At 38.5% G+C, this 23,743-nt stretch overlaps 1 protein-coding gene and 1 long non-coding RNA gene across 50 annotated transcripts in view; both read right to left on the bottom strand.

Annotated features, from left to right (window-relative positions):
• The window catches only part of LOC146395936 (uncharacterized), a 1,175,949-nt gene that overhangs the window by 1,015,925 nt on the left and 136,281 nt on the right, over positions 1-23,743 (bottom strand). The gene's annotated exons all lie outside the window — the stretch shown is intronic.
• PKP4 (plakophilin 4) overlaps positions 1-23,743 on the bottom strand; it is a 249,850-nt gene that overhangs the window by 141,384 nt on the left and 84,723 nt on the right. For 2 of the 49 annotated variants that reach the window (XM_085001161.1, XM_085001171.1), the window contains exon 4: positions 11,068-11,137. The exons of the other annotated variants lie outside the window; for them this stretch is intronic. The gene's annotated coding sequence lies outside the window, so the exon portion shown is untranslated. The remainder of the gene's footprint in view (positions 1-11,067; positions 11,138-23,743) is intronic. 49 annotated transcript variants of the gene reach the window in all.

The raw sequence follows: 23,743 nt of genomic DNA, 5'->3' as shown, positions 1-23,743 counted from the left end.
GCCTACGCCACAGCCACAGAAACGGTGGATCCTTCACCCACTGAGTGAGGCCAGTGATTGAAACCACACGGACACTATGTCTGGTTCTTAACCTCCTAAACCACAGTAATAACTCTCAACTGTTCTCTTGTATTTCCTCTTATGTTTTTAATAAGACTATATCTAGCACAGATTCACTTAAGGGATTATAATGATACTGGTATTATTAGCTATTATTTATTAGGCATTTAGAATGTACCAGATACTGCACTAATGCTTTCTATGCATATCATAAATGGTGAGTATGGCCAATACCCAATGGATGACTTCCATGTACTAAGCACCTTATTTAATTTATACAACCACCTCAGGAGATATGTATCACTATACTCACTGTTGAGATGTAAACCATGAATGTCTAAAGTCACACTGCCTGGTAGATGGCAGAACAGGGCTATGAAGCTAAGAGGTGTGACTCCAGAACACTGCCTTTCAGCCTCACACCACCACCTAAAGAGTATAGCAATGAAACTGATACCTAAGTGAAGAGAGGAAGATAATAATCTCTAAAAACAACACAAGCCTGAAGAATCCATCAAAGGTCTCACCGCCTGCCTTGTTATTTCACTCTGATGTGATCACCTCCTTCAATTTAATAACTGATTCCCGGTCCTTCTCTGGCATTACCTAAAAAAGACAGCACTATGAAATAGCACCATAATGGTCTCAAGTTCCAGGGAAACAGCTGTGGATGAAGACAATCTAGTTTGCAGCATTTTTACAGATGATCTTCTCCATGGTTTCCCTTCTTTTACAAAGGGCCTCTATGACGTCCAGTTCACTTTACAGAGAGAGAGTAATGCCTTCAGTGGATCTTGAAACTCTTGGGATCACAAATAAGAACTCATAAGTGCAAGCAGAAAAAGAAGTGCCACATTGCTTCATTTATCTCGATTTCTCCATTCTAAATTTTCTATGAGGATTTGTTTTTAAGCTCATTATTGTCAATGTATCTGATTGAGAAAAGAAGCTAAACAAGTCCCAGGTGAGACTGCACCATAGCAACAGGCCTGCCATGAATTCTCTGGGGAAGAGAATTTCACAGAAGTATTTGATTGCCTATTCACACTCCTGATTATAACATACCGAACTGTTAAACTAAACTGTATGCCATTAGTGTACTGAAGAACTTTAAAAAATAAACTACCCTGTGTGAAGATATTTTTCACGCTGACATTCACATTGAGATGTTTTTAATTGTATGTAGCCCATTTCCCTTTTATTCAGAAAACAAAAGAGACATTTTTAAACTGTTTCAGAAGTTTCCAAGGTCGCAGTGTAGAAATATGATAACTGCCCTTTATCACAGGTAAATACTGAATCTTTATTCTGGTGCATAAATATTTAATTCTCCACTATGATTATGACATAGTGATAAATGTACTGCCCTTAGAATTTGAACAGGAGTATTAAAGTATTGTACCTGGAGTTAAATAAACAGTGACCAAAATATAGGGAAAAAAAAACCCCTGAGGTTAAATCTAGTCTCATTGTAGATTATACTTGGACTCAGCCTACTGCTCAATTGGCACAATACCTTAATAAGAAAAAGTACTGAGAAAGAAGTAGTTTATATCTGTGTTATCACAAAATGGCAGCCATCCTACAAATTATGTTATAACCAAAAGTAAGACCAGGTGAGAATACAGATGTCATGAGTAGAATCCATCACAACCATGAGAAAATCAACTCAAAGGAATCCAAATGATTTCCATCCATCTTCATGTTCAAATACAATATATTTAACCAACCTATCTCACATTTTGGCTATAAATGGGCTGGAGACAGAGTAAAACATTTCCCAAATATCCAAGCCAAAGAGGAGAGGAATGTTCACGAAGAGTTATTTTTACACAACCGATTCTATTATTTATGCCATTAGAAACCCCCAATAGTGTGGACCTAATCCAAATTATTCACATTTGGTTTTGTAATGCATGGTACAATGTTTCTGTAGCAGACTTGCCTTTCTCATCATCCAATTCCAAAGCCACTTCCACATTTCAGGTATGTGTTACATCAGCACACTCCCCCCACCTTTGGTATCAAGTTCTGTATCAGTGTTCTATGTCTGCTACAAAATCACCAACCAAAAGTTTCTTAGAACAGCAGAAATTTATACTCTCAGTTGAGGAGCCTAGAAATTTGAAATTAGGTTCACTTGTATAAAAGTCAAAGTTGTAAGCTGGGATATATTCCTTCTAGCGGTTGAAGGGAAGAATCTGTTCTTTGCCTCTTACAGCTTCTGGTGGTTGCTGGCATACCTGGGTTTGTGGCTACATCACTGCTATTTCTTTCCCCACCTTCACCCTGCCTTCTCGTCTGAACATGTGTCAAAATCTCCCTCAGCCTCTCTCTTACACTGCCATTTGTGAAGGCATTTAGAGCTGACCTGGATAATTCAGCATAATCTACCACACTCAAGGCTCTTAATTTAATTACATCCACAAAGATCTCTTTCCAAATAAAGCCATATTTACATGCTCAGTTCTTTGGAGAGGAGCATTATTCTATCCACCACAATCACAATACAGAGCACAGAGTATTAATTTACTACAAGTCTATTACATCTACAAAAAGGGTGTTGAAATTGAATTTGGCTTTTTCAAAGTGACCATTTGTTACTTCATAGTGCAATAAAAAGCTGCAAAATTACTTTCCTAAAGCTATTATGCAAATATGAAATATTCTGATTTTTCCATTTACAAATAAGTGTAATTAACTTTGCAAATATAATTTAAAAATGAGGTTGATAGTACAACTAAGCAGAGTAAGCACTGGTAAATTAGCAAATATAAATCACTGCAAAGACTAAAAAAAAAAAATTCTGCAGAAAGTCAAAAGATTTTAGGAACAGATAAGCCTATATTTTAGGAAACTGCTCTTTAGGAAAATACTTTTTTCCCTTAGGAGCTAGCATAAATAAGTGGTTGACATCTCTCTTTTAAACTTAGTTATATTCAGTTTACACTTTCATTCTTTGGGATAAAGAAGGGCTGAGGGTGATCAAATACCAGCTGGGAGAATCCTGGCTGAGTTGGTGTTAGAGCAACATAAGTCCCTGCCAATTAGATCAATTATCCTGGGAGTGGCTTCACAGCCAAGAAATTGGCTCACCCACTTCCATTTGCTGCTATAGCAAAGGGAAAATTTAGAGAAGCACTAACAGTGCTAAACAAATTAATGCACTTTCTCTAAACTAGAAGCCAACAGTTTGGGGTTCTCTGGCTAGAGCTGTAATGGCCACATAACAACCATGCCCTTGTTAATAGCTTTAATTGCTTAGGTAAAGTTAACCCAAAGACCACAGGCCTGGTGGGGATTTTAACACTAAGAAAGGATATTGTTCTTTTCCATTTAAGCCTAGCAGGCAAACTAGAATAACATTAGAGAATGATCATTAATACTTAATAGGGAAAAGAATAATGTAGGCTAAGTAACTTATTTGCAAAATGTTACTCTTAAAAAAAATGATTCCTGCAAATCATTTTGAATATATAGTTGTATTCAATATAAAAAAAGCACAAGTAAGCAGCAAAGCAACCTAATCTGTTTTCTCTGTTATTCGCATTTCTCAAAGGCCAGGCTGCCCACTCATTTTCCAGAAGTCTATACGTTTTGTCTTAAAATACTTGTTTTGCAAACCTAAAACAACATAACAATAAATGTTAATACTAAAACCATAAATGTCCACTCCTGCATAAACTTAAGAATCCGCAGCTATAGAATTTTAGTGGTGAGAGCAGTTCTGAACACTATTTTTCACTAGAACACAGAGGGCCAGGGATTCTCCATTGAGACTGAGAAGCGGATGGACTCTATGAGTCCGTCCAATCAGGAAGGTGACCCCCCCCCACCCCCCTGGCAGACAGTGCAGCCAGAGAGGAGAAGCGGGGATCATCCCACAGGGAGTCACAGCCTTGGGGGCCAAGTCCAAACTGTGCCACACTGTTGGTCCAGACTCACAGCCACCTTTTGCAAAATCTTTTATTTATTTATTTATTTGTCTTTTTGCCTTTTCTAGGGCCACTCCCACGTCATATGGAGGTTCCCAGGCTAGGGGTCTAATCGGAGCTTTTGCTGCTGGCCTACGCCAGAGCCACAACAACTCGGGATCCGAGCCGAGTCTGCAACCTACGCTACAGCTCAAGGCAATGCTGGATCCTTAACCCACTGAACAAGGCCAGGGATGGAACCCGCAACTTCATGGTTCCTAGTTGGATTCGTTAACCACTGCACCACGACGGGAACTCCTGCGAAATCCTTTATTTACAGAACATTTTTTTAAGGTGATGGAAATGTTCTAAATCTTGAGTGTATTCGTTTGTCAAAACTAGAACTACTCACTAAAAGGTTACATTTCATTGTATATAAACTATATCTCAATAAACCTGCCTTAAAAACATTAACACACTGCCGTATCTTCATTAAGTTATGACATTTTCACCCACAGATGCCTTTCTTCTAATTCTGGCGATACTGCTATAGGTTCACTCACTCAACTACCTTGATGAATAAACATTACAAATAAACTTCTACGTTTCAGGCAACATTTCACCACATGAAGAGACTGTCTGATTTAACTTCTCATTGGCAGTAGAATACATTTTTTCCCTGAGAGATCTATAAATGTAATTTTGTTTGGAGGAGAGCCAAGTAAGGGCCTCAGGAGAGTGAGGTTTTGATTCTCCATGTGTGCCTGACTCTTCTGGTGCTTTCTAAGATGCCGGCACAATGCTATTACCATTAGTCACATTCCTGAGGAAAACTGCCATCTACATTAGGCTGAATCGTTTTTAAAACCACAACCATATACATTAGGCATAACTGTAAATATTTTACACAACTTAGATGTTTTTATTTCTATAAGTCCATGCAATTTTTAAGCAATGACTGAAAGAAAACGAGATTTATCAAAGTAAGCTGCTTTTTTGATTTCAATAAAATCACTGTAGGTCAAAAACTTTTTAAATTCAAAATTTTGTTAATAAATGCAAATTATGGGAATTGGAATATTAATGACCTTTTCCAAATTAGTCAACACGAAAGATTAAAATTCTGGGCTCTGAAGTTAAATCGATCTCTGTCTTCTCCCTCTGCCTATTAATTAATTATAAATGAGGAAAAAGATGCCTGTTTTCAATTCTAAATTTGTCTATTTAAAATGAACTTTAATAAGAGGATAAGACATGTTCTCCACTGATGAAAAGGTAAAAGGTGTATGAGCTAGTCTCTGGTGATCTGTCAACATCTTATGAGCAGGGCAACCCATGGAGGGGAGTCTTCACTTCTAGTAACAGCTTACAGATGGTGACTGCAGAATCATGCTGAGCACTGGACCACTGAAAGTAGTGATGTTTACAGAGTAAACTCAACAAGGAAAATAGGCCGAGTGTGGGTGGTGACCACCATCCCCCTGGAGACGTGGAGGTCTTACAGCAACACAGGGGTACATGCCAAGGACCCCTAACACATCCTATGCAGGTCTGTATGAATATCTCCGTAGGGTCTGTGTTCTTTCCAAGAGACCCATCTGGGAACTGAAAAAGTTTTACTGCTCAAAACTTTAAAATAGATATTTGTTCAGAGAGGGAAACAGCTAGGCAAGTGACCTTGCTAGGTAAGATCAAAGGTATCTGTATTGTTGTTGAGGTACATAGATACACTAGTCACAAAGTGTTGCTGTAGTATGGCACAGAGCACAGTCCGATCGGGAGCCAAGGCTTTTTCCCATCTTGGAAATCTTGGTCCAGAGACACTGGTTAGAATATTTCATGCACAGAAAGGACCGGAGGGAAGGAAATTATACCTAAATCTTAGCTTATTCAAATTCATCTATGCATGTTAAACTGAGAGGGAGGACAAAGTGAGAAAGGGCACATAATACTGATTATTCCCATTATTGTCAGTTTTAACTCAGAACATACGATTTAGGTAGTCTATACCAGGTTTTTCTATGGTACAGCAACTTTTTTTTCCCTTCTGTAATTAATAGTATCTTGTGGGGAGATACTAAGAGACTGTATAAATAGATTATGTAAATAACCTATTTCTCATCATTCTTACCTACTAGTTTTAGTAGCCTTTGGTGATTCTTGCCCCAAACAGTTATTACTATGGTGACTGCCAAACGTGGGGAGTTTTCTCTCCTAATTCTATTTTAGGGTTGATTTTTCACAAGAGAACAGACTGGATAATTCTGAGGAAGGCAGTTTACTCACTATGCTCCCAAGAAACACTGGCTCCCCCCCGCCCTTTTTTTTTCTCACTACCTGAGAGTAGGGCTGCCAGAGGAAGTCTGAACCAATCCCATAGGACCCTCTACCAGAACAAAATAGCCCCATCCGCTAAAATACCAAGGCTGGTGTGTATCAATTAAGTACCAATTAACTGTGAACATTCTGTAGGTGGGGGTCAACTTTCTTCTCTCTTCAAGGACCCATCCATGTCCAGTTACAAGAACACAATGGAAGTAAGAACACAACGATGCATGCCCTGGATCAACCATGATCTCTTGATCCAAACAAGCCCACAAAGCCAAATGCTTCACAATAAGGCAAAAATGGATCAATGACTTAATAAGGTTAAAGGAAACAGGGATGAGATGTGGATCGACTTTGGAGGCGTGAATGCACCTAACTACTTGCAGATCCAGCAGTCCCAGAGTGCTGAACAGCAAGGGGTGGCAAAAGAAGTCAAAATCTGCGGGACGGGGGGCAGGGGGGGGTACATAACAAAACCATTCATCCCCTACAGGGATGGAGCCGCAAGGCCGCTAACACTTTTTCCCCAAATTCTGAAATACACTGCCATATAACTTTAAAGGACTAAAAGGCAGAATACAGATGTGAAATAAAACATGATCCTCCTCTGTAAAAGGACCCTCTGGTAATACTGGAAACTTAACATTTAGGGAGTTGTAAAACCTAAAGCAATTTCTTCAGCGTTGACAAGGAGAAGCCAGATACAAATATTAAATTTTTTCCGCAGGGTTAAAGTTTTACTTATCCACCAATTCTGCTTCTTCATAAGTAAACAGGAACATTACTGTTTCAGCCTTAAAATACTCCTGCAGCATACGATGTTATTCCATAATCCTGGTCCTCAAATAGACGAGTCAAGCTTAATTTTATTAAAACCACCAACACAGACTCCTTACGTTATTTCAATAAATTCACTTCCTATAAAAAGTGCTCCACAGACAGTTAATCGTCTGAATCCCTGTCTGCCATCCACAAGACTTTACCTGTAATTCCAGCCAAGGCGGATTACATTGTACACCTTCCTCTCCAACAGAAAAATAAATGTTAGGATGAACAAGTCTAAAACAAAAATTTTATATACATCAGCTTCACCTGGCCTCAGCACAGATTTGAACTCTGGCCCGAGACTTACTGACAGAACTCCAGGAGCTTTGTTCCTCTACTCCCAGTCTGTTAGGTCACCTTTGTTTCTTTGTTGCTCTAAAGGCATTTGCTCAAAAATATTTATTGGGCACCCAGTACTGAGCTAAATGCTGGAGATAAAGTCACTACCAAAGAGCCTGTACTCTGCTGAAGCTCAGAGTCTAATTTATGCCAAGTCATATTAGGATTTTTAAAAACACATAATATTTTTTAGTCACCTTTGAGATAGAACAAACCCATTTTAGACATGCAGAATTTGATGGATTTTACTAAACATACACAACATGAACCACAACGCCAATCAGATTTAGGATATTTGCCACCCTCCCAAAACTGCCTGAACTCCTTTTCAGTACTGCCCCTCCCCCTGGACAACCTTGAGTTTTGCCTTCTGCTGTTGTAGGTGAATTTTGCCTGTTCTAAAATTTTACATAAATGGAACAGTGTAATATGAACTCTTTTGTGGCTGATGTCTTTAACTCAGCTCATTTTTGAGATTTATCCATATTGTGTGTATCAGTGGTTTCTTTTTTGTTGTTGAGCAGTATGAACATAATATAATTTGTTTATTCATCTACCTACTGATAGATAACTAAGCCATTGTTAATTTGGGGGGCACTGTAAATAATGGTGCTATAAACACTTTTATACCAGTTTTTAAGCAGTCGCATTTATTTCATTCATTCCTAGGTTATACCCAGAATTCTGGGGTCATGAGGTAAGTGTACGATTAACTTTATAAGAAATCACCAAGCTGTTTCTTAACATAGTTATACCCATCTTACACTTGAACATGCAAGAAATAAAAATAAAAAAAATAAAAACCATCTTAGGTCATAGTCACAGGTCATATAAAAATAGGTTATAGACCAAATTTGGCTGTAGTTTGCTGACTCCTGTTCTACAGTTTTCTACATAGAAAATCATGTCCTATCTTGTAAAAAGATAGTTTCAAATTTTCTTTCCAAATTTTTGTGCCCTTTCTTGCTTTACTGCACTGGATAAAATCTCAGAGGGAATGTATTTAGTTTTTCATCATTACATATAATATTAGTTTTAGGTTTTTCTTAAATGCCCTCTATCTGAGCCTGCTAAGAGACTTCATCATGAATGGGCGCTAAATTTTTTTTTTTTGTCTTTTGAGGGCTGCACCTCCAGCATATAGAGGTTCCCAGGCTAGGGGTCTAAACAGAGCTGTTGCCACAGCAATGCCAGAACACCAGAGCTCCATCTGCGACCTACACCACAGCTCATAGCAATGCCAGATCCTTAACCCACTGAGTGAGGCCAGGAATCGAACCCACAACCTCATGGTTCCTAGTTGGATTCATTTCTACTGTGCCACAACGGGTCCCTGAATTTTTATCAAATGCTTTTCTTTATCCACTGAGATGATGATGTGGGTTTTGTCTATTTTCTATTAATATGATGAATTACATTGTTTAATTTTCAAATGCTAAGCCAACCTTTCATTCTTGAAATAAACGTACCTGGTCATGATGAGGTAACTTTTTATATATTGTTGCATTGGACTTAGTAACATTTTGTTAAGGATTTTTATATTCATGAAAAATAATGGTTTGTAGTTTTCTTATAATGTCTCTGCTGATTTTGGTATAAGTGTACTGTTATAGATACCATTTAAAATTTAGATGTATTTCAAGTTCTACTTTCCTCTATTAGCCTAATTTTCCTTTTTAAAACATGCAAAATAATACAAATTTGCATTTTACAAGTAGTTCTCTTGATAAAATTCTTGAACCACACTTGCCATATATAAGTTACTACCTTGATTTAATACTTACACATACTTATAAATGAGTCAAAAGTCCAAAAGGTGGTCAGCCTCCAAAAGCTACCACATCATCCCTGACTACCTTGTCAGTGCAGAAGTTGGAATGCTAAGAAGCCAGGTGCCTTTTCTAAAACCACCTAGTGACAGAATGAACATTTTTTTTTTTTTTTTTTTTTTTTTTTTTTGGACTGCACCCACAGCATGGGGAAAATCCTGGGCTGGAGATCAAACCCCTGCCACAGCAGCAACCGGAGCCACTGCAGTGACAACACTGGATTCTTAATCCACTGTGCCACAAGGGAACTCCCAGAATGAACATTAAGAAAAAAAACAAAAACGAAAACAAAAACTTTGCCTTACTCTAAGCCTTGTGCCATGTGATTTCAGCTCATCTCTTACCTTTTGCCATCTGAACTTTGATATTTCAGCCATTTGTGCATATATGCTCCAGGCCTATTTTTTTCTCAAGCTATAAAGCATACCTCACTGCTTTTTATTCATAATCTGTGCTCCCCTGGCTGGTTTTTTATGCTTGTCTTCTATCCACCAAGTTGAACTTTCCTGAGAGGGAATCTTTTTCTCAAAAGTAAGGTTAAGTTGAATTAAACATCTTACTTGGACTGCTGACCGCTAACATTTTTTGGCTCATGCCCTATGCTGCTACTCTCTGAACAAAAGCTTCACTTTCTTTCCTGTATAGTGAGGTCAGATGAACTCCCAAATATCTTGTGATTACTTAGAAAAGGAACATTCCAAAAGCATCAGGTTTTAAACATGCAGTAACTTTTGTTTTGTCCATCTAACCGTTTTTACATAAGCATTTTCTGTTTGAAGCTTTCTCTGAATACAGGAATAGAGATGGTTTTCACAATCTTTCAAGGAAAGTGAAGCAAAGATCTGAAGAAAAATGATGTTTGAACAACCTCCCCCCGCCAGTTATATGAAAAAATAAGTTGGAGAAAGAACTTTGCCATGTTCTTTGGGGAAAGGAATCTAAAGACTGATATTTGAAATCTTTTTCTTTTCTTATTCATTTTATTTATTATTTAGAGTACATCACACAGACTACTCAAACAAAATTCAGTTCAAATAAATCCCAGAATAGTGACATAAATTCAGTATATATTTAAAAAGAAACCTGATACTCTAGTGCAGAGTTTGATGTCAAAAGGTATTCCAGGTATATACAACTGAAGAGATATCAGTTTAATCTGAGTTTACAATTCAGTTTTTTTCAAGATTAAATCCAGTATCAATAATCTAGGATCTACCTCAACCAAAAACATGCTTCTAATTTTGAAATACTATCAAAGGAATTACATATAAACTTTTTTTGATTGATCATGTGAAATTGAGTCCTGGGACTTACACAAAGAAAGCAAACATAATTCTTGGCATTTATGTAGAGATCTTACCTTCAAAGAATTTTTATAAACATTAAACTAATTGAATCATAAAATGCACTTCTGAAATTTTATCCAGTTTACAGACAGGAAAAACTATGGTACCAGATTTGAAATAAGCATGACACTAGGTGGTAAATATGTAGATATATATATACACACATATATATATGCTATAATTGTTCATGGATATGACAAATAACTACAGGAAGCAATTTTAAATTAAGTGTGTGAAGATTATGAACTGAATGCAGGTATTATTAGGAAAATCCTATCTTCTGCACCTGCTTAAACCCCACTACAGTTGTGCTTTGTTACTATAAAAAGCATTAAATTCATGAGGTTTTATTACTGCTTTGCAATGAATAACAAGGACACTTGCCCTCCAGCAATTTGCAACTTAAAAGAACAGATTTACTCGTACCTCAAATTTTTAAAACTCTTCTCCACCTCCCTTTCTTTGAATAAACAGGAGACTGGTGCTGCTGGTGCAACTGTAGGAAGAGTAATAGGGACAGAGCTGAGGAAGCAGGAAAAGGAAACAGCAGTTAAAGCATACAGAGGAAGGAGGAGAAAGGAGGCTAGGCGCCTGGTGGGGAAGCAAAGAGAAGCAAAGAAAGGCCTCTTGAGGCAACAAAGCCCATCAGAAGTAATGCTCAACTGTCCTGTGCCCAGTAGCTCCCAACTAAATGTGGAAGTTAGGCCTCTGCCATGCTTTGGACTCAAGACTACAAGTGTTGGGTCTCCTGGGAACTAATGTCATGGTACATGCATGTGGGGAGGACAGAGGCAGATCCTGGTCCAAGAAGGAGAGGCCTTTGAGGGTAGAAGGCTTGGGGCAGGATGGGGGAAGGAGTCCGTGGGGGTTCATTCATTGAGCTCCAGCTTCCTTAAATGTCATCTCATGGTTATTATTCCTTCTGCACCCTCAGGTAAAGATGGCTCTCTCCTGACATGGTTCTGTGCTCTCCTCAAGTCCAGAGAGATGATGCATGTGAACTTATCCAACAGCCAGCTGTATATGGATAACAGAGGACTAAATGAGAATAGAAGACCTTCTGGCTTCTGGTGGCATATTCCATTAAGACCACGTTCAATACCCAGTGCAAAAGGAGTCACCAAACAAAACAAATTCTTCATTACTGTTGTCACTGTCCCCTTTATGCAGTTTACATACCAATAGAATGAAAGGAACACAATATAACCAGGACTTTTCCCATTGAGCTGGGGGGTGAAGGGGGGAGGAGTGAGGTGGGGTGTGCAATACTGTATTTATGGCAGGGAAAATGATACACAGATTTCTTAGCTTGAAAACATTTGAGGCTTAAATTACCCTAATCCTTATTTCTTAATGCACAATGCTACTTGATACTTCCTAAATGGAAATAACTTTATCCTTATTTTGCTGATTATGAGAATATCATAACAATGTCATATTAATTTTTACAAAGTAGAGGATTTCTAAGTGCTTTTATTCTCATGAGCCTCACAATGCCTTTTGCAATAGGGAGTCAACTAATTACTTCTACCCCCACATCATCCAATGGAGAGACTGAGGCATGCAAACACCACATCATAGAGCTTAGAGCCACACAACTAGGAAGTACTTCTGCTTCAACTAATCCTGGCTCTCCTGAAGACTGGAAAGGGCACAAGCTCTGCCACTGGTGGCAGAATCGGGGATGGGGTAGATTCCCGCTTATTGCTTATGATTCCTGTGAACCACAAACAGCAACTTAACTCATTTACACCTCAGTTCCCTCACATTTCAAATGGCGAGGTAACTTTCCTAATTCCTAAATTACACAGCTATAGGGAATTTCATCAGTACCCGCACAGTACCTGGCCCAAGTGCTTGGCAACACTAATTATTATCCTGTCAACAAAATTCTACCTGGGCTCTTTGGCAAGAATAACTAGTGGGTAGAACTTAGTCTAATCACTCAGTGCTGTTCTCCCTAGTTATAACCTTTTAATACATTCCTTTCTAAAAAAAAAAAAAAAAAAAAAAAAAAAAACGGCTAGATGGAGTCTTTTTACTATTCAATAATTTATCTTTTCTGTTGTCTTTGAGTGAAGAGCTGTTTCACGGGATTAATATTTCTGGATATCCAAAGCTGACTCTTCAAATGCCAATTTATTGTCTGATTTCAGATACTCCTAAGGAATTATGCTTTCCCCTGACTTGCTAAATAGAATATATGGAACACACATACTTCTAAAGAACTGATAATAATTTGACAAGAAACATGAACAATCACAACCACATGGAGGCATCACTAACCCCTGGAGCCTGCTTTTCAGTTCTTTAGTCTCCTTCCTTGATGCAGGAATGTCATCTGCTGCTGTCACAGCTCCTCTTCTAATTTCCATCTCCATCCTTTCTTTTTCCTGCCCACTCATCCGGGTCTTTGCTTTGCCCCCAGCTTCCTGGCTAAATTTGCAAACTCAAAACATATTCTACCAAAATAACCTAAGTATATATTGTAAACTAGAGGGAATAAAGTTGAGGGTAAGGGCCTAAAGACATTTTCATGGTAATTTTCAGTTTGGTTCAAAGGGCTGACGTTGCCAGTGGCCTGACCTCCAAGCAAATGCATGTGTATATATATTCATATAGGTGTGCAAGCACGTGTGTGTGCATGTGCGGCATGTGAATATATGCAGTATTTGGGGGGTAGTGGCTATCCTCAAAATATTTTAAGTATGTTATATTGCATTATTTTAGTCTAAACATACAAATTAAAATGGGGGAATTTCAAACTTAAAAAGTGAAATACGATTTAATCCACAAATATCTGAGTACTGTACTCACATGCTGGGCACTGTTCTGGGTACTGGGAATAAAAAGTTAAAAAAGCACAGATAACTTTCCTACTCTTATGGATCACACTGTTTGAATTAGAAAACTGCCTTTGTTTTCCTCAAAGAGGAATGTTTTTGTTGAGATTACACTTTGAAACTTACTCATTTCCAATTATAAACTGTAAAGGAAAATGTTCTCAGGTAATGGAGGGAAAATGCTGACAAACGTAACTTTGGAGAGAAACCTGATAATACTACAAAAATACAATTAAATTTAAGACCCTAGGGTAGTATAATTTTTCCAAATGCTGGAATGGAGAAGCAAAGAAATAGAAATGAAACATTTAGGATCTCATAGTGCATAGTGACATTAATTATTCACCGTAGGCATATTTAGCAATTTCCATTACTATTTTACGAGGTGGCAATAGCATGAAAAGTTCAATGAAGATTTTTTGGGGCTGCTCCAGTGGCAGGCAGAAGTTCCTATGCCATGGACTGAACCTGAGCCATAGCAGTGACAATGCTGGGTCCTCAACCACTAGGCCAGCAGAGAACTCCCCAATGAGGATTTTTTTTTTTTTTTAATATAAGTAGTATTAATGGGATTTCAAAAATTGGCAATATTTAGGCTTAAAGGGGAAACAAACTTTAAAAAGCATTTAAAAATAGAAGCTGGAGTTCCCGTAACAGCTCAGTAGGTTAAGAACCTGACTAGTGTCCATGAGGATGCAGGTTCGATCCCTGGCCTTGCTCGGTGGGTTAAGGATTTGGTGTTGCCACAAGTTGTGGTTTAGGTCACAGATGTGGCTCAGATCTGCTGTTGCCATGGCTGTGGTGTAGGCTGGCAGGTGCAGCTCTGATTCAACTCCTAGCCTGGGAACTTTCATATGCTGCAGGTGCGGCCCTAAAAAGAAAAAAAAAAAAACCCTAGAAACTTATTGTTAATGCAAGGAAATCAAATTTTAGTCTACCCTCCACACCTCTTTATTACAAAAGTTAAACAGAGAAGATAAAAATCAGTGTAATGGTTCTGATTTTAGGCCTTTTTGGACCACTGGGAACACCCAATATAGCTTAGCCCAACCTAACATTTTAGTCAAAAGGAGGGTATGGTAAGGCAGGTAGAAAAGACGCAGAAGAGCAACAAGGCCAGGGGCCAAGGGCATCCACACCCTTCCCAAGTGGACTGTGGCATAAACAGCTGGTTGGTGATAATCAGTTTAAATGAACTTATGGTTGCTTGGCTGGAGCCTGCACTCCCAGCTTCTGGGGTGGTTTGCTGAGGCCATGTGACTCAGTTTAATGCAGAGAGGAACAAGCCTCTTCAGACCACACTCTCCAAAAGGAAGGAGCCTGTTATCCTGGTTCTTTACCCCTAGCAGCTGGCAGAACCTAATGAGTGAGAACTGGGAGCTGCCTCAGACCCAGAGATGGCACAGCTGCCTTGGCAGCTCTGGTGAGAGAAATATATTTTCTATCTTGTTTAAGCCACATTTTTTTTTGTTTTTTTTTTTGGGGGGGGGGTGGTTTGTTGGCCGTGCTCATGGCATGTGGACGTTCCTGGGTCAGGGATGGAACCTGCACCACAGCAGCGACCTGAGCCACAGAAGTGACAATGCTGAATTATCGACCACTAGGCCACCGGGTAATTCTTAAGTCATGATATTTTGATGTCTTGTTGTCACAGCAGCTAAACCTGAAGCCCAATTAACAAACACTTAGGGCAGAACTGGGTGTTTTAGTGCCTAGTTGCCTCAACTCCTATGCTGAAACTTAGCAAGTATACTTGGAACATTTTTACTGGGTTGTAAGCTTCTTCGTTGGCTTATGCATCTAGAGGGTGAGGATCACATCCTCTATTTCCCTGAAACTAACACAGGGCTGATTGATGGAGGGGAGGGGTAGGAAAATAAGTAAATTTAAGCCATAGGCTTTAGGGTCCGACAGTCCCTTGGAATGGAATTCCTTGTCAATCCCTGAATTCTAACCAGATGTGTGAACTTGAGTAAATTTGGCATCTAAGTTGAGTATCTCCTCTGCAGCAGGCCCCATTCTAGGCACAAGAGCTTCTGCTATGGAGGACAGTGTCTACATTCTGGTAGAATAAGTTTCATAAACTCTCAAAGCCTCAGCTGCTTCATCTGTACAGTGGGGATAATAATGGTGACAGACTTTTAGGACTGCTGTAAGGATTACAAGAGGTGATACAAAGTGCTTAGTCAGTATCATGCACACTGGTACTCAGTAAATGTTACCAATAACTAAGAACTGCCAATAATTTGTGCTTGGTGTACAGATACTCATGAACTGCCACAGCATCAGAGCACTGTTTCTTAACACCCCCTGAGAAAAGCAAATCAGGGATTGCTATTTCCTATCAGAGTTTGGTATTCATTTTATTTGTACTGTATCTTGTCTCTTCTCTGCCATTTGTTTGATAGAAATTCTAGACATGTCTTACAGATAAATAAGGGCTTACTGAATACAATATACTATGGAACATGTAGGGCTTAATATTTAAAACTGAAAATATTAAAAGCTTCCAAGAAATAATTCATTTTCATAAACTTATTTAAGGAAATGAGTGGTTTCTTTGCAATTATGATGGTTTGGAAATCTCCTTTAAGGGGCTGGGGTTCAAAACAGAGCACTACCCACCTCCATGTGAGGTTGCAGTACGTGAGCCCACCGGGCTGCTTCAGCACACTGTCCTGCACTGTGAGTCTGAACTTGCCACTTCCACCAGCCACAGCTCACATTCTCAAAACAATGGCTTCTCAGATCCAGTGGAGAGCTCTTTTAGAATAATTACACCCTGTTATTTTGGACTGCAGAAGGTTCAAATGCATTTCAGGTAAGTAAGAGTTCTAGGGCAGGTTTTAATAAGAAAAAGGGGCAGGAGGTGGTGGTATGGGATTTTCTCAATTCACCAAACAAAATGGAAAGACTGGGAATTAAAGATTTCAGGCAGATGAAGATGAAAAATAAAGTTAATGCTCTGTAGGAAACAAAGAGCAACAGAGTAAACAATACTCCACACTGGGTGGGTGGCTTCATTTTGCTATAGCAATTTCAGGGGTGATTAGATCTGAATACCAGCTTTATCACTAAAACCTCAGAGACAGAAAACTTCAATATTCATGAAAACCTGAGGCAGCTCTTCTTCTGAATAGGGGATTGACTACTTATCAAGTACCAAGCACTTTATTAGCATTTTAAATATATGACCTATACCCTAGAAACTGGGTATTGTTATAATTTTACAGAGGAAACAGGGTAGGAGAGCTTAAGGGGTTGCCCAAGAGTTAAAGCTACATGTGAGAGCCTGGATTTGAATCCAGGTCAGCTTGACATCACTATCTGAATTCTCCCCATTATATTGAGCAACTACTGAATTCCTTCACAAGAGTACAACAAAATTCTGTAGGAGTTCATGGATGAGTCAGGATTATCAGGTTATTACTATATTACTATATAACAAGGCTAACAATTAAAAACACTCACTATGGTATAGTAATGTCCTCAGGACAAACTGAAGCCCACGGGGCTCTGTGTGCCTCTTCTAGAGGGTCCCAGGGACGGGCTGGTGGATGGACTGATTCTGACTGGCCTGCCCATCAGGCCCCTCCTTAGTTGTGCTTTTTTGGCTCAGTTCTTCTTGTCAATTGCCCCACCCCCACCTCAGCTGGACATTTGACATTTTTCTCAGCTGTCAGGGTGCTCAACCCTCCAACTTGTCAGTACTAATCTGCTACAGGAATCAAAACCTGTACTGTGGAACATGGTTCTCTCAAGGTGTTTAAAAAGCTATTTAGGGAGTTCCCGTTGTGGCACAGTGGAAATGAATTTGACTAGGAATCATGAGGTTGCGGGTTCGATCCCTGGCTTTGCTCAGTGGGTTAAGGATCCTGTGCTGCCATGAGCTGTGGTGTAGGCTGCAGATGCAGCTCAGATCCTGCGTTGCTGTGGCTGTGGTGTAGGCCAGCAGCTGTAGCTCTGATTTGACCCCTAGCCTGAGATCCTCCATATGCTGCAGGAGCAGCCCTAAAAAAAATAAACAAAATAAAAAGCTATTTAGGGCAGTCAAAATGCTACAGAACAGCAAGCTGGATCTTGTGCTTTGCAATATTTTGTGACCAATCTACTTTATTTTGTTGTGCTTTCTAGTCTGCCTGGGATAAAGGACTTTGAAGCTAGGGTGTTATTTTCCAGATAAAAGAATTGTATTGGAAATGGATCCATATTTTTTGCATAGTTCTAGTCATAAAATAAGACAGTCCTAATTACTACATTTACCTTCTTCTGTATAGGAATATATCATAAGGGTACATTTAGAGTCTACCGGTGTGAGCTCTGCCAGTTCAAATAAATCAGTCAGAGTGGTTACAATTGGATTTGGATTGCATCCAGGTTACAGAAGGCAAGAATAGATTAGAGGTATGTGCCATCATAGCAGTGACAAACTCTCAACTTCTTTGTAAAAGCACCAGTATTTCTTCAGGCTTAGACTTGACTCACTAAGGCTACATTTTCAACAGAATATGAAATATTGCTAGAAGCATTTAAAAGCTAGAAAATATAATCATGTCAGTACAGATGCCTTCCTCCCCACTCCTAAATGAGCTACTTCATTTTGAGAAGTAGTCTGTCTGCTGTCACTAGGCTGTAGGGTTGGAGAGGCTGATGTCGGCACAGGCAGAGGAAGCCCAAATGTGGTGTGGTCCTGGCCCAGATGTGAGGGCTACCGTTTCACTTCAGAAACAGACATTCGTTTTTTAAATAAATCTCTCAGGACTTCTACTTTTGGGCAGAATTGATTTTTCTAATGGCAACGAAAAATGACCAGTATAAACTTTCATATATGTGTCATGAGGAAACTTTAATTTTTTTTACTCTATTTCTCCTCCTACTGTTTTTGGAGGAAGGGCTTTGGGCTTATTTCCTCCCTCACCTCTCCTAGGTAATCAATATGAGTTTAATGTGCACTAGTATGTTTGTTTTATTCCCTATTTTCCTTGAACACACATTTTCAACAAAAATATACTCAACAAGTTCTGCGAGCTGATTTGTACAGACACTATTCTAAGCTCTGGAATATAGCAGAAAGCATCCCTGGACTTTATATCCTGGAGTGGGCAGTCCAATAAATGGATATTTTGTATACTTCTCCACATCTTCCTTTTCTTACTTAATGATACTTTGTAGACATTCCCTACAAGGAAACTAGTCAGGACCTATCTGAGAAATCTCTCAATGAGATTACTCAATCTACTCTGCAAAGACAGTTGAAAAAGCTGGATTTGCAGAATAACTTTAGGATTGACACATCCCATATTTCCATGGCTCCAGACAGATGCTGATTCTTCCCATCAGCTTCATGAGCATGATGCCCTAAGAGCCCCAAGATATATAACCTCTGTCTGGTTCTCTGGCTGGAACCCCTTCCATGGGTAAGTGTTAGCCTGGGCCCTTGCCTTTGAGTATTCTTCCATTTTGATGCACGTCCCTCCTAAGTGGCCCTGGACTAGAACATGCTGCTTCTACAACCTTTCTACATACCATCTCAAGGACAACAACTGCAATGAACATTTACTGAGTACTTACTATTTTAGTTTGGATTGAAAGCATTATTCTCACTTTACAAATGAGGACCCAGGAGCCTCTGCCTAAAGTAGCCCACTCAGTAACCCGGCCTGGCCAGGGGTAGTCATGGGAGCGCCCACTCTTTACCACTGTGCCATGATACCCTCCGCATCAGAAGACTGCCATCGAGGTCATGCTAAACTTTCCATTCAAACTATGCTTTGTCCATATCTTGTAACCTATATACACGTCTTTCCTTCTCTGTCAGTATTAGTCTATGGTAACTTTTTATCTTTTTTTTTGTCTTTTTGCCTTTTCTAGGGCTGCACACATGGCATATGGAGGTTCCCAGGCTAGGGGTCTAATTGGAGCTGTAGTCACCAGCCTATGCCTCAGCCACAACACCAGATCCAATCCATGTCTACGACCTACACCACAGCTCATGGTAGCGCCAGATCCTTAACACACTGAACAAGACCAGGGATCGAACCCACAACCTCTTGATTCCTAGTTGGATTTGTTAACCACTTAGCCACGACGGGAACGCCATATGGTAACTTTTTAATATCATCTTTTTGAAAACTTCAAAAAGATTCAGTCATACTATTTTATGGCTTTAGAATTACCTGACTTCTAAAAAATTTGGAAAATGCAAAAAGAAAAGCCTGAAGATACTTACTCAACATTTAGATGTGTCTCTTGTTTTATTAATGAGTGTACATGTATGTGTGCATATATAAAAATCTATGTATATTTATGCATATACAGGTATATATACATGTGTATATATATGCATATATACATAAATACATGTATATTGTGTATTTCTACGGCAAATTTTTATACATATGGTTAGATGCCTTATTTTTTCAGTTGTGAATTTTTCCTGTCACTAAAAATTCTTTTAAAATGTGTTTTTTAATGGTGATATAAAACCCATCATATTGATGTACTATTATGCAATCATTCTACTCAGAGAGGACAATTTTTAGATTTTTTATATATTTATTTATTTATTTTTGTCTTTTGTCAAAAAAAAAATGGCATATGTAGGTTTCCCAGGCTAGGGGTCAAATCAGAGCTGTTGCTGCCGGTCTACACCATAGTCACAGCAATGCGACATCTGAGGCATGCCTGCAACCTACACCACAGCTCACGGCAATGCCGGATCGTTAACCTACAGAGTGAGGCCTGGGATCAAACCCGCAACCTCATGGTTCCTAGACGGATTAATTTCTGCTGCACCATGATGGGAACTCCTAGATTTTTTACAAATATCACTTGGACTAATACCTTTGCATTAACATTCAATATTTCCTTAGACTAGATTCTCAGAATTGGAATTACTGGGCCAAAGATATGAACATTTTAAGACCTTTATTATACACATCTTGAAGTGTTTCCAAAGTGGCACCAATTTATTCTCACAAGTGCTGCATGAAATTGCTAACATCCCTACATTCACACTGTTGTAATCTCTGTCTTAATCTGTTGCCAATATGATAGGCAGATATATTCTCCTTATTTTAATTTGTTTTTCTGCAATTACTAATAAGGTAAAATTATTTCATATGTACATTAGTTATTTATATTCCTTATTTTGTCAATTGTCGTTAATGTCAAATACCTCCCTTTTACTAGGTAGTTACAGTTTTTCCTTATTTACTTGTAATTACTCTGCACAGACTGTATTCATTTTATTCACTCATTCAATAGATACCAGCTCAACTCCTGATGCTTATCTTGCACTATGCTAGGACATAGTCTTATTCTTCATAGTCCAGTACACCTTTGGGAATTTCACAACTTTTTCTAAGTGAATATATATCTTAATATAACTAAGATGATGTTACAAACACTGTTTTTTAAAGATTAACAATTAAAATATCTGAAGATCCAAGAAAGATAAAAAAACATGTATAGGAATTTGTTCCCAGCTCAAACTGAAGATTTCTTTTTTTCTTTTTCTTGTTTTGTCTTGGCAAATTCAATAAGCCAAAAACTACAACTCAAAACATTCAATATAAGTTCATAGGTTGCAATACATCTAAGTCCTGGAACAATGAAAAACGCTACTAAATGACTAAATGAAATGCACAGACTGGGCTTTCTCTTTGTGGAGTATTTAAAACATGTAAGCAGTTTACCTACTGTTATCAAGAGTGAATCAGAACAGTACCAAGGCACATAGGGATAGGCACAAAAGCGAGTAATATACCCATCTAAACAACATGAAGGAATATGTAGCATGCGGACATTAAGAAGCAGAAATGCAAAGAAGTACTGCAAGAATTGAAAGCACATAATAACCCTTGATTCCTGGTCTGGAATCTTACTTGAGTAAGAGATGACACACTAGTTATTTTATATCATTTCTCATTATTGAATCTTAAATCTGACTATTTCACTGAAGGGGACACATCTTCAACAATCAAAAAAGGTACTTGTGTACAAGAGTGAAAACATTTCACGAGTCCTTGAATGTCTGAGAGCATCTTTCCCATTCTTCAAACAATGAAGACTACTTAGTGAGGAGGCTACAAAACTCCTGGATGACAAGATGTTTTTTTCCCTCTAGACTCTATACACCCTGCTCTATATCAAAACTATATGTCAGTGTGATTTTATCTCTTACAGATAAACTATGTCTTTTATCTAGATTCTTGTAGAGTTTTTTCCCCTTTATCTCTGTAAATATAAAATGTTGTCAAAATTATTCCTAGACAGATCTCTTCTCCATAGGTGATGCCTGGAATGTGGGGACTCCTTCAAATCTGCACACTTGGGGCTTTATTTTCTGCTTAGAAAACCTGTTTTAAAATTATATTTAAGTATTGCTTCTGTCCTAGTTATTCTAAAATCTTTCTCAAGAACATCCACAAGGCTTATGTTAGATTTTCTATGGCCTTCAGGTCTAGTGATAGCTATCATAATCTTTTTGTTCTTTTCCTCCATATTCCAAGATAACTTCTCAAATAATCTTAACACCACTGTTTCAATTTTCTTCTGTATCCATTTTTCTCTTTACTGACTCCACTGTAGATTTTAACTGTTCAGTATACATTTCTAGACTATAACTGCCTAAATGTGAATCCTAGATTCTCTATTTATTAACTGTGTAAGTTTGGACAAGTTATTCAACTTCCCTGAGTTTCAGTTTTCCCATCTGTAAATAGGGGTAATAATACTTGCTAACTACATAATTCAAGGTTTTTAGATATAAGCAAAGAAAACACCCTGGGTAATTTAAGGATTAAAAATGATTTACTGAAACAATTTACTTATACAGCTCAAGACTATATATTTTCCCACCAAGTCTATTAAGGCAGGAATATGCACAAATTCTGCGGGAACAAAGAAATTTGGATCACATATTCCTTGGCCAAAAAACCTGACAGATTTTCATAACATTAACTCATAAAGTTGTGGTAAGTAATATAGGAGATCCTCCACATAAAGCACTTAGCACAATGCCTGGCACATAATAATAATAAAGGTTACAGTCTCCTAAGGGATTCTATTCCATAGAGTTCACAATTCTTTTATCTTACTGACCATAATAAAATCTTTTCTAAAATTATCCATTTGTTTCCTGTAATAGTAGAGACAGCCATCTGGTTGTATCAAAAAGCCAGCACGCCCAATAAAGCAAAATCAGGCCTTCGTCCTCACAACTGCACACCTGGCACAGATGATCCACTGACCATTCTTCTCAATCCTGTTCTACTGGCCTTAGAGCAGAACTCCTCTCCAACTCTGATAACACAGTGAGTGTCTTCAATGGTTTTTAATGGAAAATCAAAAGGAGTTTTTATCAAGGGTTAAAAAACAAAATTCAACCAAATAAAATTTGTGCATGAATAAAATGCTTTCTTTATTATGTAGCGCAGATCAAACCATGTGAAACAGCATTCTGTTTAGTATCCATAGCTATACAAATATAGATTTCATATTCTTACCTACAGACCATCAAATCTTCTAAGATAATGCCAACAGCACCAATTATCAAGATATATTTTTTCCCTCCTTCCTTCCTTCCTGTTAGGGCCACACCCACGGCATATGGAAGTTCCTGGGCTAGGAGTCAAATCAGAGCTACAGCTGCCGGCCTATGCCACAGCCACAGCAACAGGGTATCCGAGCTAAGTCTGTGACCTACAGCACAGCTCACGGCAACATCAGACTGATGACCCACTAAGGGAGGCCAAGGATCAAACCTGCATCCTTGTGGATACCTGTTGGATTCATTTCCACTGCATCACAATAGGAACTCCCAATCAACATATATTTTTTCATAAAATAATTTAATAAGAATTTACATTTTTCTAGGTCACAGACGTGCCTCTGATCTGATGTTGCTACGGCTGTGGTGTAGGCTGACAGCTGTGGCTCTGATTTAAGCCCTAGCCTGGGAACCTCCATATGCTGTACCTGCGGCCCCCCTCATAACCCCCACCAAAACAACAACAGCAAAAAAACAAATCGCTTTTTCATTATTCTTTGCTAACTAAAAGAAAAATCTAGATCCTGCTGTAACCTGCTTATGTTATAGAAAAAACACACAATTCACCTTATTAAGAAACAAGACAACTCCAGTAAATCTGCCCCCTTCTAACAACTGTTGCTTTCAAGCAAGAAATATGACCTAGCTATGGCCCTGAGTAAAAAAAGGAGGTGTCAATTTATTCTAAATTCAGGCCAGACAGGTT

Source organism: Sus scrofa, chromosome 15 (assembly GCF_054392235.1).
Source record: "Sus scrofa isolate SSC_HxYL_T2T_F1_AM1 chromosome 15, Sscrofa_HxYL_maternal_Yorkshire_Landrace_v2.0, whole genome shotgun sequence".
Classification (NCBI taxonomy): Eukaryota; Metazoa; Chordata; class Mammalia; order Artiodactyla; family Suidae; genus Sus; species Sus scrofa.
The sequence above is the reverse complement of the archived record's forward strand: the minus strand, read 5'-3'. Positions and strand labels throughout refer to the sequence as shown.